Raw genomic sequence first — 16289 nt, forward strand, 5'->3', positions numbered from 1 at the left:
TAAAGGCCTCATGCCGATTACGAGAGCAACTATGTTAGTTTTGGCATAGTTACAAAATTTGGTATGCATTGTAGAACTATGACTTGCAACATTCCTTGCATGACCATTAGTGAGGGACAATTATCTATGAAATAATTGATAACTATTTATTGTGTGACCATTACCTAAGGAACTAATAAGGTGATAGCCCCTAAGGCACTCTTGCCCCAATAGTGCTACAAATTTCAACCACTTATGTGTCACACCAAAAGCATGTCTGCCTCTCAACCAAATGAAATGGGTTCACAATCATGCACTTATATGACGTGCATTGTAGAACTATGACTTGCAACATTCCTTGCATGACCATTAGTGAGGGACTATTATCTATGAAATAATTGATAACTATTTATTGTGTGACCATTACCTAAGGAACTAATAAGGTGATAGCCCCTAAGGCACTCTTGCCCCAATAGTGCTACACATTTCAACCACTTATGTGTCACACCAAAAGCATGTCTGCCTCTCAACCAAATGAAATGGGTTCACAATCGTGCACTTATATGCTCCTTGTGCTACAATTTTTTTTAACCTCAAGATTCCCTACAAGCTATGTGTAGCGAGTGTATAGCAAATAGTAGGCTGAAGTTTTTTTTCTATATAGTCGACCTCACAAAGAAGAAGATGCAGGCACCACCATGAAGTTGTGTACCCTTTAGCTAAGTGCCGATTGCAGTATATACTTGTAGAAATTCATTCACACAATGTTTTGTTCAAAACAATATAGCGCCACATGACCTCGCCCCTTTGAAATATATACGATGATATAGTCAAATTATCATAGTGTTGCACAATGTAAACCATAATTAAATATGGTATGTTCTAATGAAAAGTGAGAGTACTTGAATTTTGCATAGTAGGCTCATGGCAACTTCTTAGTTACAATTACGTCCAAACGTGAGAGTTAATATGGACACAAAAGGTCTTTTGACTTTCCACTTTCAAATGTCTTTTTACTTTTCACCTTCATATGTCTTTTGACTTCCACTTTGATATGTTTTTTCATTTCCTAAACTCACCCTTCACTTATGCACTTAATATGTTTTGAAAGAATTTTTATTTTTTTGAGATTGGGGAGACCTAATAGATTTCAATAGTAATTATTGACATGGTTTTCCAAATATCATGATCAATGCATTGAGTGATTGTATGATATGCCCATTAAAAAAACTAAAAAATCATGCGTGGGTATTGCAGATAAGTGGAACTACCCTCACCCAATTTTTGTAAACCATAGGTAAGTGCTCTTCCCTAGTATACATGTTATCTACTCTAGTGTTTCTAAGTCACGGCATGCTTCTCTTCCAATGTTGGAGGGTCACTTTTTATTTTTGGGTGGGAGAGCATGTGGCTTGGGATTGACCATAATTTTTGCTAAGTAAAGAGCACGATACTTGGCACACATGTCTAAAAGTTTGGCATGTATATCCACAAGAGTATTATGGCTCATTTTGGGCTCTCTGGTAAAAATATGGCGATTGCACTACCTAAGACCGATGATATGGTCCCAAATGGACATAAAACTTTGTAAGAGTGTGTAATACACCATGTCCCCCACCCTTCCAAATTTTCAATCGTATCAAAAACCGTCCATTGGTCCAAAGTTGCATGATAGCCATATTTTTGCCATTGAGCCCATTTGGGGCCCTTATGGCAAAACTATGCTAATTGTGTAGCCTAAGATCGACAAGACGACTTCCATTGGTCATGAAACTTTGCAAGGTATTTGCACCATATCCCTTACCCTTGCAAACTTTCATTGGTATTGAATCATGTCTCATCAGTATAGGGCTGCATAATGGCCATTTTTTTCCATAAAAGCCTCTACATCCAAAATATGGCTATTGTGCAAGCTAAGACAGATGAGTCAGTTTTTGAAGGGCCATTAAATTGTGCAAGAATTGGGAATACACCATATCCTTTGCCCTTGCAATTTTTTGTTGACATCAAACCATGTCTCGTGAATATACGTTTGCACAATGTCCAGTTTTGGCAATAGAGACCCCTACTGCCAAAATACAGATTGACATGATTCTTTCAAATGGCCATGAGACTTTGCAAGGGTGGTAAGCCTAACAAATCCACCTCTCCTACATAGTTTCATGGATACCAAAAACAATCTCATCGGTCCGGGGTTGTATAATAGTAATATTTTTGCCATAGGGTCATAAATAACCCCTATGGCAAAAATATGGCAATTGTGCAGCAACAAAACGGTTTCATATGGACATAAAACTTTGTATGGGTAGATAATGCACCATATCCTCCTTCCCTACAAAGTTTCTTTGGGAACGGATCACATTTGTATTGGTACAAGGGTGCACAATGGCCATTTTGTGGCCATAGGGCCCCCTACATCAGCCAAAATATGGACATTATGTAGAGTTGAACAAACGAGATCCTTTAAGATGGCCATGAAACTTTGAAAAGTTGGTAGATGCACCATATCTCCCACACATGGAGAGTTTCATGAGCATCATAAACCATTTCGTTGGTCTAAGGTGCCTATTTGGGGTCCTATTTCAAGAATATAGTGATCGTGTCAACGAGACAACTCCAAATGGTCATGAAACTTTGTAGGGGCAAGGGATACACCATATTATCCATCCCTATAAGTTATAATTGGCATCAAATTATGTCTTATTGGAAAGAGTTTCATAATGTCCATTTTTGGCGATAAGGGTCTCTAGAACTAAAATATGGCAATCGTGCAGCCTAATGCTGATGACATGGCTCTAAATGAGCATAAACTTTTGTAGGGGTATGGGATACACCATATACTTCAACCTTGCAATTTTTTGTTGGCATCGGATCACGTCTCGTTTTAGTACAGGATGGCATAATGGCCAATTTTGGCCATAGGGATCCTTACACCCAAAATTTGATGATTGTGCAGCCTTAGGCCGATGAGATCCTTTTAGATGGTCATGAGGCTTTGTAAAGGGTGGGGTATTTAATGCCCTCCATTGAATAATTTCATGGAAATTAATAATCATCTTTTTTTTCAATCCATGGTTGCCAAATAGCCATAATTTTGCCATAGTGTCCCAAATGAGCCCTATGGAAAAAATATGGCAATCGTGCAATTTGAACTAACAAAATGGTTTCATAGGACCATTAAACTTTGTAGGGGTGAATAATGCACAATATAGCCTATCCTTGTAAAGTGTCATTGACAACAGATACGTTGATACAAAGTTGCACAATGGCCATTTTTTGCCAAAGCGGTCCCTATAGTCAAAATGATGATTGTGCAACCTAAGACTGATGTGATGGTTCCAAATGGCGATAAAATTTTACAAGGTTTTGAGATGCACCATATCCCCAATCCTTGCAACAATTTTATTCACTGGCATCATATCACGTCTCGTCAGTATAAGGCTGCACAATGACCAGTTTTTGCCATAGGGGTCCCTATAGCCAAAACATGGCAATTGTGTATCTTTGGACCAGTGAGATCCTTTTAGATGGCCATGCGACTTTGCATGCATAGGTAATGCACTATATTCTCCTCCCTTGCATAGTTTCAAGGGTATCAAAAACCATCTCATCGGTACAAGGTTGCTTAAGAGTCAAATTTTGGCCATAGGGTCCTAAATGAACCCTATTGCAAAACTATGGCAATGCATATCTTTGGACCAAAGAAAAGGTTTCATATGGATATGAAACTTTGTAGGGTGGAGAATGCATTATATCCTCCATATCTACAAAGTTCCATTGGTGACAGACATGGATTTAATAATTAAGTAAATTTTTTTTGTGATCACAAAGAGTTATTAACATATTCACATAATCACGTTTAACATAATCACAAACAAGCCGGTTCAGGGCAACCTGGTAACCCACAAAAAGCCCATCTAGCTTCTTTGTTTTCCCTGTGGAACCATTGAGAAACAAGAATATCTCGGCAGGCCCATGGGGAAAACAAAGAAGCCCGACGGGCCCGTAACTTAATAAATAGGTGGGCTCGCGGGCTGTTTTTTTGTGAGCATTTGAGAGAGAGAGAGAGAGAGAGAGAGAGAGAGAGAGAGAGAGAGAGAGAGGACCTCCTCTACAGGTATGTTGAGAAGAGAGGGGGGGGGGTGAGAGGGAGTCATGTGGAAGCATGCTCTACGTCAAAGCGCACGGCAATAGCAGAGTATCTAACCACACGGTTGTGTGTGCATTGTGTGGTAGCATGCCTTTTGTCATAGTGCACTGTAATAATAAGGTACCTTACCACACAATGTGGGCGTGTGCATAAGATGCTCTATGGAGTAGTGCTTACCACGGGGGCATCACCTCGGTTACGTGAGGAATATGATGTCATTGTGATAAATATTGGCTCACTGTTTGGGTACTACGTTGGTAACATAGGGATATTGGTATACTTATGGTGAGTCAACTTCACTTTCCCTTGCAAAAGAAACATATGGGCATCGACCAATAACGCGGCCATATGATGTGCATATGCAAACTATTATTATCCTCTAGATTCAAATGGCACTGGGTCGGTAACTCATCTATAGAGTATCATTTGATGGAAGCATTGTTTTTGCATAAATGTGGCATTTAGGTCTTTAACCTGGCTTTATGAACGCCATATAATCTGTATGTGCATGTATATATAATGTTGTTTAAGTATTTAGTATAGGAAATAGTTGATCGATGCGATTGTGAAGAGTATTTCACATACAAATTTTTGTAATGTCTATAAAATTGTTATTCTTAAGTATTCTTGTCAAAATATATCATATCTAATCATAATGCATTTTGTTAAAAAATTTCAAAAGATCATTTTAATCGTGTAACACTTATCTATTGAATTATTTATCAATCGTTGTTGCTTTAATCAAAAGATACATGAAATCCAATAAACTTATCTAGAAATGCTTTGATACTTATTACTTATAGAATATTATCCAAAGTACTCAAAAAATTAGAACATATCACTTTTGTGCAACCTTAATAGTGATTACACCCAATGAATAGCACCTTCGCAAAACAATAGTCGATCTTTCACTAAAATTTGTACTCTACTAGTTTACAAATAGCTTATATAGACACAACCAAAAAATTTATATACATACTTTCATCAAATTTTTTATAGCAATGGTTTTTTTTTAAAGAAATTTTACATTATCAATATTATTAAATAGCAAAGATTGCGAAATGTTTGTGAGTTTAAAACCTTGAAAAGTGCTTTGTTCATTGAAGTTGACAAAAGATACATTACAAATCTTAAGTGTTGCCTTGATATCGTTCCAAAATCGTTTTTGGATGTGAAAAGTTATATTCAATTTATGAATTCTTTGTTAAAACTGCATCAAATTTTCATGGTTTTTCCATCTTCATAATATAATTTGGTTAAGGATTCACTACATCAAACTAGTGGTGTTCTTCACCTCGTAATGAAAAATATGATGAAGATTTCTTCTATTATAACCTTGTTTTTTTGAAGTGTTAACGTACAAAATGTCAAATCATGTCTTATGGTTTAGCACTTTTTTTTGAAATGTTTAACCCATATTGTCCTATCTAATGTTGTTTCTTATGTGTTTTGGGTTTTTAACCCGTATTGTTTGATCTAATGTTGTTTTCTTAAGTGTTGAGGATTTTTAATCCATATTATTTGATATTGTCTAATGAAACACTACTTTTTGAACTGAAAATGGTTATCAACTCGTATTGATCAAATATTACACAATTTTTTGAAGTGTTTAGGGTTATGATCATGGTTTGTGCGACTAGTGTGAGAGTGTTGGTGCACCCTACCAATCTATTTAATATGTTGTTTTTTATTTTCCAATGCGAAAATGATGGCCAAGAAAAAGAAAATTATTATATGCGCTATTCAAAATAAGTGAATCCTGGCAATCTCCGCGTGTGCACATAGTCGCATTCAAAAAATAAATCAAAGTGACAACTTCATTAAATATTTCACCGAAACGATTTGGTAGAACACAAAGCATAGATTGCATGTCAAAGACTAGTACAAGTTGCTACTGCCCAACAGGAATAAGGGAATTTGACCACCCCCCCCCCCCCCCCCCCCCCCCCCCCCCCCCCCAAACCAACCAACACACACACACACACACACACACACACACACACACACACACACACACACACAAGATCAGACGGTGCTTAGCAATATGAAAATAGGTTGCAAAGCTTTGAAAGAAGACCCCCCTTGCACTTGCGATATGGCAAAAATAAAGTTGTGGGATAAATAGTGGGAGGAGCAAAAGATAAACATGAAGTAGGTTAAAGTCCAAGACTGGTCCACTTTACCCAAGCAAATCAAGATGGTGCAAGATGCACAAGGGGCCATGGGTGGCAAATTAGATGCCAGAGGCATTGACACAATCATGTGCATATCATTTAATGCCAAGTGTGCACATCTGATAGGAATCCCTCAAGAAACCCTAGTAGAAGGTGCGTAGATTGGAGCAGGCTCTTTTGGTATTTGCACATTATACACTATTAAAAGCATATCCTTCTTTCCATAGAATATAGCACATGTAGGAAAATGCTACAAGGGAGGGGCAAAAGTGAAGTTTGATAGCTTCTAGATAGAGTAGGGCATTCAAACACTTCACCCCTCTATTGTTAGATGCATTGGCTTTACCACTGAGGCCCCCTCGATCACAATCCTCACATACTACAATGGGGGACTCATTGGGAGACATGATATGCCATCTGCCGTTCACCCAAAGAACATTCAAAAGTTGCATGCATAGGCTTTAGTACAACTAGAAGAATTTTCCATCTACAAATCAACAGCTATCAACAAAGATAGAGACTGCATGAATCAAAGCAGTGCTTGAGCAGATGCCAACCATTTAACATGCTCTGATTGATGGCATTGCGGTAGCTCATTCTACTGGTATGGTGCACTACGATCTACATACCTACAACGTAATCTGTATTTTACTCATGCAAATAAACGCCACATTGGGATGGTATGATGCTTAGAACCTTAGCCAAGCACGCATCTAACAATTTTGTGATGGAGCGGAGGTGGAGTGTGCAAGAGAAGGGATGGAGAGAAGCGGAAGGGGATGCAGAGACAGATTATTTTGGTGGAGCATGAGAGAGTAATGACTCTCTTCTCCTTATTTTCTATATGAACAAATATTATATGTAATGGGAGCTTGGCCATGGCCACCAACCACTTGGCCTAAAACCCAACAAACTCCCACTTGAAGGCCAATGTGGCTCAAGTGGCTGAAGAATGTAGGGGCTACTATGGGCAAATGTACAAAAATTGTGAAGAATGATTTTAGCTTCACCCTACACCCATCATCTCTATGCAATGTGCAAACCGCTCTAAGCCTAGGCTCTTTGTTAGAGCATCCACTGGGTTTTCATCTGTGTGAACTTTGACTAACTCAATGCGTTTGCTAGCCAAAATATCCCATACCACATGATACCTGACCTCTATGTGTTTCTACTTGGAGTGAAAAACGGGGTTCTTTGCTAACGCAATCACACTCTAACTATCACAATGTAGCAATGGAGTTTGGTGTATACCAAAATCTCCCACTAGACAAGATAACCACACAACTTACTTATTGGAACTAGAAATTGCAACATACTCTGCCTCAGTGGTGGAAGACAAAGTGCAATTTAGGATACATGATCTCCAAGAAACTGCCGCTCCAGCAAACAAGGAAGCATAGCCAGATGTGCATCACCTAGTTTCCACACAACCCGCATAATCCGAATCAGTGTATCCAACTATGGATGCATCTCTGTTCCCAAAGTGTAAGCACTTGCCAGCTGAGCCCTTGACGTATCTCAAGATATGCTTCACTGTTTCCCAATTTTTTCTGCCTGGATTTTCCATAAACCTACTGACCACTCCCATTGCATATGCAATGTCTATCCGTGTGCTAACCATGGTGAACATAAGACTACCAATTGCCAAAGAATATGGCACCTTTTCCATCTCTATCTTTTCAGCATCCGATTTGGGACAATCATGCTTGCTAAGTTTTTTGTATGCTACCATTGGGGTACTCAATGCTTTCCCCCCTCGCATACAAAAATGTTGCAATACCTTATGAATATACTCTTCCTGCAAAAGTTCAAGTATACCACATTTGCGATCTCTCTTGATACACATACCAAGAAAGTGATGTGCATCGCCCAAATCTTTCATAGAAAACTTCTTGCTTAAGGTATTTTTGAGAAGTGCAATCTCATTTTTTGACTTCCCCGCTATGAGCATGTCATCCACGTACAAAATCAGAATGATGAGGGAACCATTGTTCAACCCCTTTGTGTAAAAGCATTGGTCATCTTAGTTCTGTATGTGACCCTAGGACTGAATGTACTTATCAAACTTGATGTACCATTTCCTTGAGCCTTGCTTTAATCCATACAAATCTTTCTTGAGTCTATAAAGTAGTTATGTTCATGTTGTCTTCTCAGGTTTTATCACAATACCTTTTGGTTGTTTCATGTAAACATCCTCTTCAAGATACCCACAAAGAAACATTGTCTTCACATCCATTTGGACCAATTCCAAGTCCTCGATGGCTACTAGACCAAGCACAAGATGCAATGTAGTCATCTTGACCACTTGAGAAAAGATTTCATCAAAATCCATGCCTTTCGTTTGCTTGAATTCTTTTGCAACCAATCTTGCCTTATACTTAGGGGGGCTTTCTATTCATCGAGCAAATAAACCCGAGCGAAGACAAATCCAAGCAAATTGATACAAGAGCAAAAATGGTGGAAGAAACAAATTATGCCATGCACATTACTTTCACTACCACAAATCTGACACTCAATCGAGAAAAAATGAGATTTTAGAACCATTATGAAAATTGAATACTCAAGACACAAGCAATCTCTATGATACTCAAAACATATATAATTCAATTCCATGTGGCATACCTCCTCTCAAAAGTAGCCCGCCAAAAATTTGGCACGTAGATTTTGCAAAAAAATCAACACACAATCTCTTAAGCCTATGATGCTATCCAAGAACCTCCTAAAGCTTGAAACACCTCCACTTTTGTAAGCAAGTGCAAACAAGTTCCTAAAGAAAGCAAAAACAAGCTCTCTCTCTCTCTCTCTCTCTCTCTCTCTCTCTCCTTTGCAGTGAAACACCCTTGAGCTACCCTCCCTTTCCCCTTGCCATCTCGGCACTGAAATGGTGGATGAAATGAGAGAAACAATGTGTGGATGCACCCGTTGAGAGAGAAATTAACAAAGCCACAATTATAGTAGAAAATCTGAGTAAAACGGGGTTCATTTCAGAGAATTTAGAAGGTGCTCATACAAACAAGTTAAATTGATGGAGAGGTTAACATGTCTAGCTATCATAGATCTGCCTAACCTTGTGGGAACTGATTGTTGTCTTCTGGATTTGTGAACATAGCTGATGACATGCATGCGGTCTTAGATAGTATTTGAAGGGAGGTTTCCAAGACAAAAGAGAAGCGGCAAGGTATTTTGATAAGAGGCACTAAAAGGTCGGTTGTAGCAAGCTCCAACTCACTAATTACCGAAACTGAAGTCAACACTTATCTTCTCGCTTACGTTATGTGGCAATGTGTGCAGCATTGGATTCTAAGTTGCCTCTTAATTCTTCGAGCCCTCCTACTTGCAAATTTAAGGATAAAATAAATCTTGAAGAGGTGCCTTGCACGGACCTCCAAAGGGCTGCTTTATATGATCAGTTTGCTTGTGGAACCCCTTTTCTAGGTAATTCTTTCTTTCCCCTGCCTCAAAGAGGCACCCAATATTGCTACCACAATGGCCACCGTTTCAACAAAAAGCTCACCTCAAAAGACAAGAAAAGCAGTCTCTGGAAAGAAGACCTCCTGAACATGCACCAATACCCACTTTCGGAGGGTTTCCAGAGCTCCACCGCCATCATTAATTTGTAAGGTCTCTGACCCCGATCAAAAAGAGCACCCTTGTACCATGAACTGAATATAATGGAATAAGTTACTATTTTTAGTAGTTTTCCAGATTCTGTTAGTGCCATGATGTTTAGAATGTTTTAAAGCTCCGAAATGTGAATTAAAATAATTTTTGTAAAAGAATTCCAAAAATAGTAAGTTTTTGGTCACACGACCCGTTTAGTTTTGATCGTCTCGAAAAACTGCACCCGAACCCCGAATTTCAAAAAAATGCATTTTCGGACCCCGGGGGCTGCTAAATATGGCAGGTACTCGGGCCAGTATGCCTTAGTTAGAGCTTGCTATAGCAATTTTCGGCATCAAAATCCGACTCGTATGACCCGTTTTAGCCTAGAATCAAATTTTCTCAAAATTTCCCGGGGAGGTATCGGGGGCCCGGGACTGTGTGGGAACAGGTTCCAGCCCACTCCAGATCAGCTTTAGCAGCTAGGGGGCGCCCTCTTGCTTTGTGGGTGTCCTGGGAGAGTTTCCAAGCCAGTAACTAAGTCTCAGAGTCAGTTAACCAAGCCAACCTGACACTTGGTGGGTAGGGGAACTGAACTTGCCAATGCAGAGACTGAGTGCTCACTCAGATGCTTATAGCAGCACAAATCGATTTTCAGCTTGTAGGAGCCTATTTAAAGGCCTGCACACACACACACACACACACACACACACACACACACACACACACACACACACACACACACACACACACACACACACACACACACACACACACACACACACACACATACGCTCACACACACACACACAGTGCACACACACACACCTACACACACTCTGGGAAGGTGCTGCCGGAACACACACCTTTTGAAGGAGAAGCAAGGAGGGAGGTGCTGTCAAATTCTCGCCTCAAGAAGCTCGATTAGATCAGAGAATCGAGAGGATTATCAGCCCTTAATCACGGTAACCACGGTTTAATTAATGCTTTCTGCAAATCCTTTTCATTACCATCTAAATTTCTCGTCTATTATGCTTATTCCTAGTCGTAATTCTCTATAATTACTCTAAATTCTCCTTAACCATATTCTATTATGTAATCATCATCCCATAGCTGAATTATCAGCCATTCATCACTCTTAATTAATGATTAGTGCATGATTATTAGAATTTTCTCTCTCTAGGTAGCATAGAAATTAATCGGTAAGCTGGCAATTGTGTAGATTGATGAGAATCACTCTTTCTATCACGCATCAATATTGTAGCTGATTTAGATCCATCTCTGTTATGCATTAAGATATAATTAAGGTAAGATTAATCTGTCATTAAGTCTCTAAGAGGTGGTTTTTCTCACACCTATGCATGCGGTGATTCTGCACCCTCTAATTGCTAGGAAAGAGATTAATCGTGCTTAATTCATCTCTTTGGTAATTCCATTAGTGAAATCCTATTATTCTTAATCATGTAAACCGAGTAATTATCTTTAGAGCCGGTTCCCATAGGATTATGTGTCATCCATAATGATTGCTATATGGAAAACTCTAAACCTCTCATGTAGCAGGCATTGTTTGATGTTGCTAATCTATCATTTGGCTTTTTATGACGCCTACGGACATTAGCTCTTTTCTCCAAGTTAATTACTTAAAGTAGTGAGTTTAAAATGGCCCCGGTTAAGAGGACTCTCTTTGGTGGAGCCCACGACCACGAGGCAGGAACGAGCAAGGTGAACGGAAAGGGAAAAGCTCCCATGGAGGAACAAATACCAGCCATCTCACGGGCCATCGACGAAGAAATGGAAGAGGTAGATCATAATTTCATTCAAGTTGTTTAATTTAACATTGCACACGTTTAGTTAGGAATGAAAATATCCCCAAACATGTTGGAGAAATCCGACGGAAACCTCGGCATTGAATTCATTGTACATTAAGTTCTAAAGTAGGAAGGAAATGATTGATGGGTATGCTGGTTGCAATTAGGAAAGAATGTCTGCTAGGGAGAATTTAGCTCGACATGTTCATTTTATTTCCAATGTTGAATCAATCCTGACCCCCCTACTGATCACAGGGGACAGAGTTCCTCGTTAAGGGCTCTTGAATCCACGACTTGCTTTCTATGCGGTGGATACCCACGACTTGCTTTCTATGCGGTGGGAACCCACGTCTTGCTTTCTATGCGGTGGGAGTGTCCATGACGTGCTTTCTATGCGGTGGACATACCTAGTTGTATGGGTAGCTAGGCGACAACGGGAGGAGTGAACTCTCGCTGGAGGGGGGATGTTGTACCTCCAGAACATTGGAACTTTTATGAATAAGTTTGAGTAGAATTTTTACTAGAATTCTGTCTTGGTGTTGTTTGTAATACTGGTTGAAGGGCTGTATTAACTAACAATGTGATTCGGAATTAAACAAGGAATCTTTATGTTGAACAACCTTTGTGGTAGTAATTAGGTCACACAAGGAAGTGTGAGTGTGGGGGTGGAAAGTGGGGGCTTGGCTCAGGTTGCCAATGCCTACGAGATGGGTGGTCCCGATTGGTCAGGAACTCTCTGTCCCCATTGTGCTTACTTCAATATTAGTAATACTCATTGCCCCTAGAGCGGTTAAATCTCGATTGTACGTGCCTCTGAAACATGAGGAAAAAGACGCTCAGGGTTTCTCTCCTCTTGGAAGGTGGGTCTTAGGATCGCTAGATAGTTCAAGTACGCTTCCCCTGCGAGGTGGAGCTAGATCTCCCTGCTAGTAGGCTCGAACTCGACTCACTTTGTGATGAGAGATCGTCTGCTAGTCGAACCCTGAACCATTTTGTTTGCTTCCGCAATAGATCTAGTGGCCACCGGGTTCACCATCAGATCCGCCATTGGAAACGGCGGGGTGGGGACCTCACATAATTGGCCACACACCACCGACGCATGCTTACAAGCTCGTCCACAATCATGAAACTCTAGTGCCTTTGAGCTCGATTGTCCTAGCAGGAATATATATCTCTCGTGCAGTCTCTCATCCCTTCCTTGCCTGCGTAGTCCATGCATGTGGACATGGACGATAGCACATGCCTTGTGGTGTCGTTGTAGCTGTAGTTTCACAGTTGTTGCAACCACAAGGCACAAGAGGAGGAGGATTATGATAACGATATTGGCCATGAGTATTATCTTCGTGATTCAAGGATCCCCAGAGATGGCATTGCATGCAAGGTGGTCCTCCAAGGCATGTGGTGATTCAGGGCCCCGTATTACTGCAGCTGCTTACAATATAGCTTTGTGGTATGGACACACACACATAGGTCTTCTTGCCGAAACGGAAAATCTTATTGCAGTAGTAGGTAAACATTAAGAGAAACCATCATAGAAGCACAATACTTCTTCTACACACCAATGTTGACTACAATCCAACGTCTTAATCCCTTCAATCGTGGAAAAAAAGCATATGAATTGCTGGTGCACCCTACAATCGACGCATTGCTCATTCACCCTCTCCATCACATTGGCGGTGTCATTGTACTGTCCACCGTCCTCAAACATCTGAACATCATGCCACCTTGCCATCATACGTCTAAGAGGTATGCACCAGAATTATTGTCAGCTACATTGCTTTCCAGTAGCTCCGTGGTCTAGTGCTGCAACCAGTCCGCGCTGGTGTGGACTGGTTGCAGCAAAAGACCACGGAAGCTAATGTAGCATGTGGTGCTTTAGGAAAATTTTGTGGGTAGGGTAAATTTTCTAGAAAAAAATATTCAAAATAGTATGGAGTGCCACCCATGTGTTGTTATAAAAACCGACTTTGGCCATACTAGAGTTGGGCCGCACGCAGTGGGCCGCACCCAGCGGGATTACCTAGGGGGAATGGGGGGAAGTAGTCATGCAAGTTGCACTCTATAAAAAGTTATGGGGATGGGATTAAGATGGAGAATATTTTGTAGGCATCAAGTGGTTTCATTGGAGAGAAAATTCCTAAAATCAAGGAGAGAACCATTTCCACGAAAATAGCTTAATACCCACTAGCAGAACTCTAGCATTGCTATTACATTCCATCAACACTTTTTGGAGTTTTTTCAATTATAATATTGATTGTTTCCACTCCTTCGACTCATCTTGGGTACGACCAAGTTCTTACTTAATATTCAAGATCAAGAAATCATAAAACTTAGAGTTGCGTCCCATTATTGACTTGCATGGATCTATGGCCCGGGATGTTGCAAGACGCTTAAATATGCTAGTTCAAACACTATGGAGCGCTAAAAGTTGTCTTTTTTTGCAAATTTTATGGGGCTGGTAGTGCTTCAACAAGTCCCTCGTAACCACTACACGCACTCCAAGGGACCGCAATGCTTAATCAGTGCGCCCAACCCCCATAGCTCCTTCAACTGTTGGGCTCTTATAAACTTCTTTCATCTAGCTTGTTCACAAATGACAAGGAAAGCTCTTGAATGCTAGGTACTCTCAACTACTAATTGATTGAGTTTTGCTCATTAATGCTCATACAGCTAGGCAAGAGGAAACCTTGAAATCGGCTTCAATTTCAGCTCCATGGAATTAGTCATCCTTCATTTCAAATTCATTGTAGAGCTTCAATTGCCTTGGATCATCCTCAGATTCCCGCTCCCAAGCCTTTGCATACATGGCTTGATGCCTTTTGCTTCCTATTACTGCCATCATGACCTATTGTTGCTTCTCCCCTCACGGCCCTCTATCGATACAGTGCTCTGCTCGATTCTGCAGAATCTTGCAGAGCTCCTCTTGCTCAGTGTTTGTACACGTGCAAGTAGTGGAGAGGAGGTGCCGGGGCTACCTATGCTCTAATACAAATTGATGGAGCGGAGGCAGAGTGTGCAAGAGAAGGGATGGAGAGAAGGGGAAGGGAATGCAAAGACAAACCATTTCGGTGGAGCATGAGAGAGTAATGACTCTCAGACTCCTCCTTATTTGCCATATGAACAAATAATAGATGTAATGGGCACCATGGCCACCTACCACTTGGCCAAAAAACCCATACACCTTGATGCTCAATCTTTGTTTGCAATTTTGGAGGCAAGGGAAGCAAGGGAACATGAGCTTGCAAGAGGCCATGGATTGCTCCAAAGATATACAATCCACAGTGCTCATATGCATAAATAAAAGCTAGCAATATTTATGCATTATGTTTTCTAAATGATATGTTACTAGACTTTTGGAGTGCAGCTAGAAAAGTGTACTTCCTAGAAGAAGTATTTTGCTACCTCGACCAAGATGCTCTCAAAGTTATTCAGCAAAAGGTGGACACTTGGATGAAATTAAGAGAGCACGAGGCTAGAAGAAATACCTCTTATATTTTGCTATTCTTTAAAGAGCATTTGAAGGCAGATCTAATCATGTCAGTGATCACTCATTGAACTTATGTGTCTTTTTATCTAGCTTGAACATTTTATAAATTGCTATTGATTTTCCCTCTGAGTATTTTATTTGAATTCAAGTCTATAAACAATCATGATGTTTTTGTTCACATGAGTGGAAGTGTATTTGGATCAATTGTCTTAATCAATTGTGATATTGTTGTTCACATCACTTGAAGTATATTTGGATCAGTTGTTTTTAGTCAATTGTGATATTGTTGTTCACAGCACTTGAAGTATATTTGGATCAGCTGTTTGATTAGCATGTCCCCTACATGTGCATTATTTCCAACACTATTCTAGTATCTTTGGGAGTAGTGAATTGAGAGAAAAAATGTTTGCCCAAGATATTTAATATTTGTCTATTTAGCAATTGCATTTCTAAGATACCATGGTTGAGGAAGAGCAGACGTGGTACACAAACGACACCAACATATCAACAAAAATTGGTTGTTGATGCTTTTCAATGAATGAAATCTCTAGCACACAGTATGTCGGCACAACAAGCGAAACACACAGCTCGTTGACTATCAAAATGGGCAAATCCAAACCACACAGAATGAAAAGATTTATATCAATAAATAAGTGAAGAAGGACATGAATATGTGTAGTTTTTTTTTTCCTGAGTCCAAGTATTGTTGGTTTTCCTCTAACTGATCTTCCATATCTATTGTGAGATTCTCTTTGATTTATTTTATAGTGCATTGAGATACACCAACATTGAACTCACCTTCATCTTCATTTTGATAATCATGTACCCAGCTAGGCATTTCTTCCTCGTAACCAACACTTTTGATGTGATGAAGTATCTCTTCATTGCAAAACATGTAAACTAATTTTTTAGCTTTGTCTACCAATAATCTATTTTGAATAGTGATGTGAGCATACTTGTACATACTCCAGTTTCTATTTGAGCTTGAATTTGTTATACATTGTGCCAAAAATTCATTGCAAGAGGACATAGAGTCAAGTAGTGCTCACCACCATTCATTATCCACCACTTCCATGCAGGTTTCTCTTTTG

General features: G+C 39.9%; 1 long non-coding RNA gene across 1 annotated transcript; it reads left to right on the forward strand.

Annotated features, from left to right (window-relative positions):
* The first annotated feature begins 413 nt into the window (after nucleotides 1-413).
* LOC147461970 (uncharacterized) lies at nucleotides 414-10000 on the forward strand. The gene is made up of 4 exons (XR_015187660.1): nucleotides 414-854; nucleotides 1237-1276; nucleotides 9413-9506; nucleotides 9595-10000. It is a non-coding gene; the product is annotated as an uncharacterized LOC147461970 (long non-coding RNA).
* The last annotated feature ends 6289 nt before the right edge of the window (nucleotides 10001-16289 follow it).

This window comes from Adiantum capillus-veneris, chromosome 3 (assembly GCF_014529385.1).
Source record: "Adiantum capillus-veneris isolate H3 chromosome 3, ASM1452938v2, whole genome shotgun sequence".
Taxonomy (NCBI): domain Eukaryota; kingdom Viridiplantae; phylum Streptophyta; class Polypodiopsida; order Polypodiales; family Pteridaceae; genus Adiantum; species Adiantum capillus-veneris.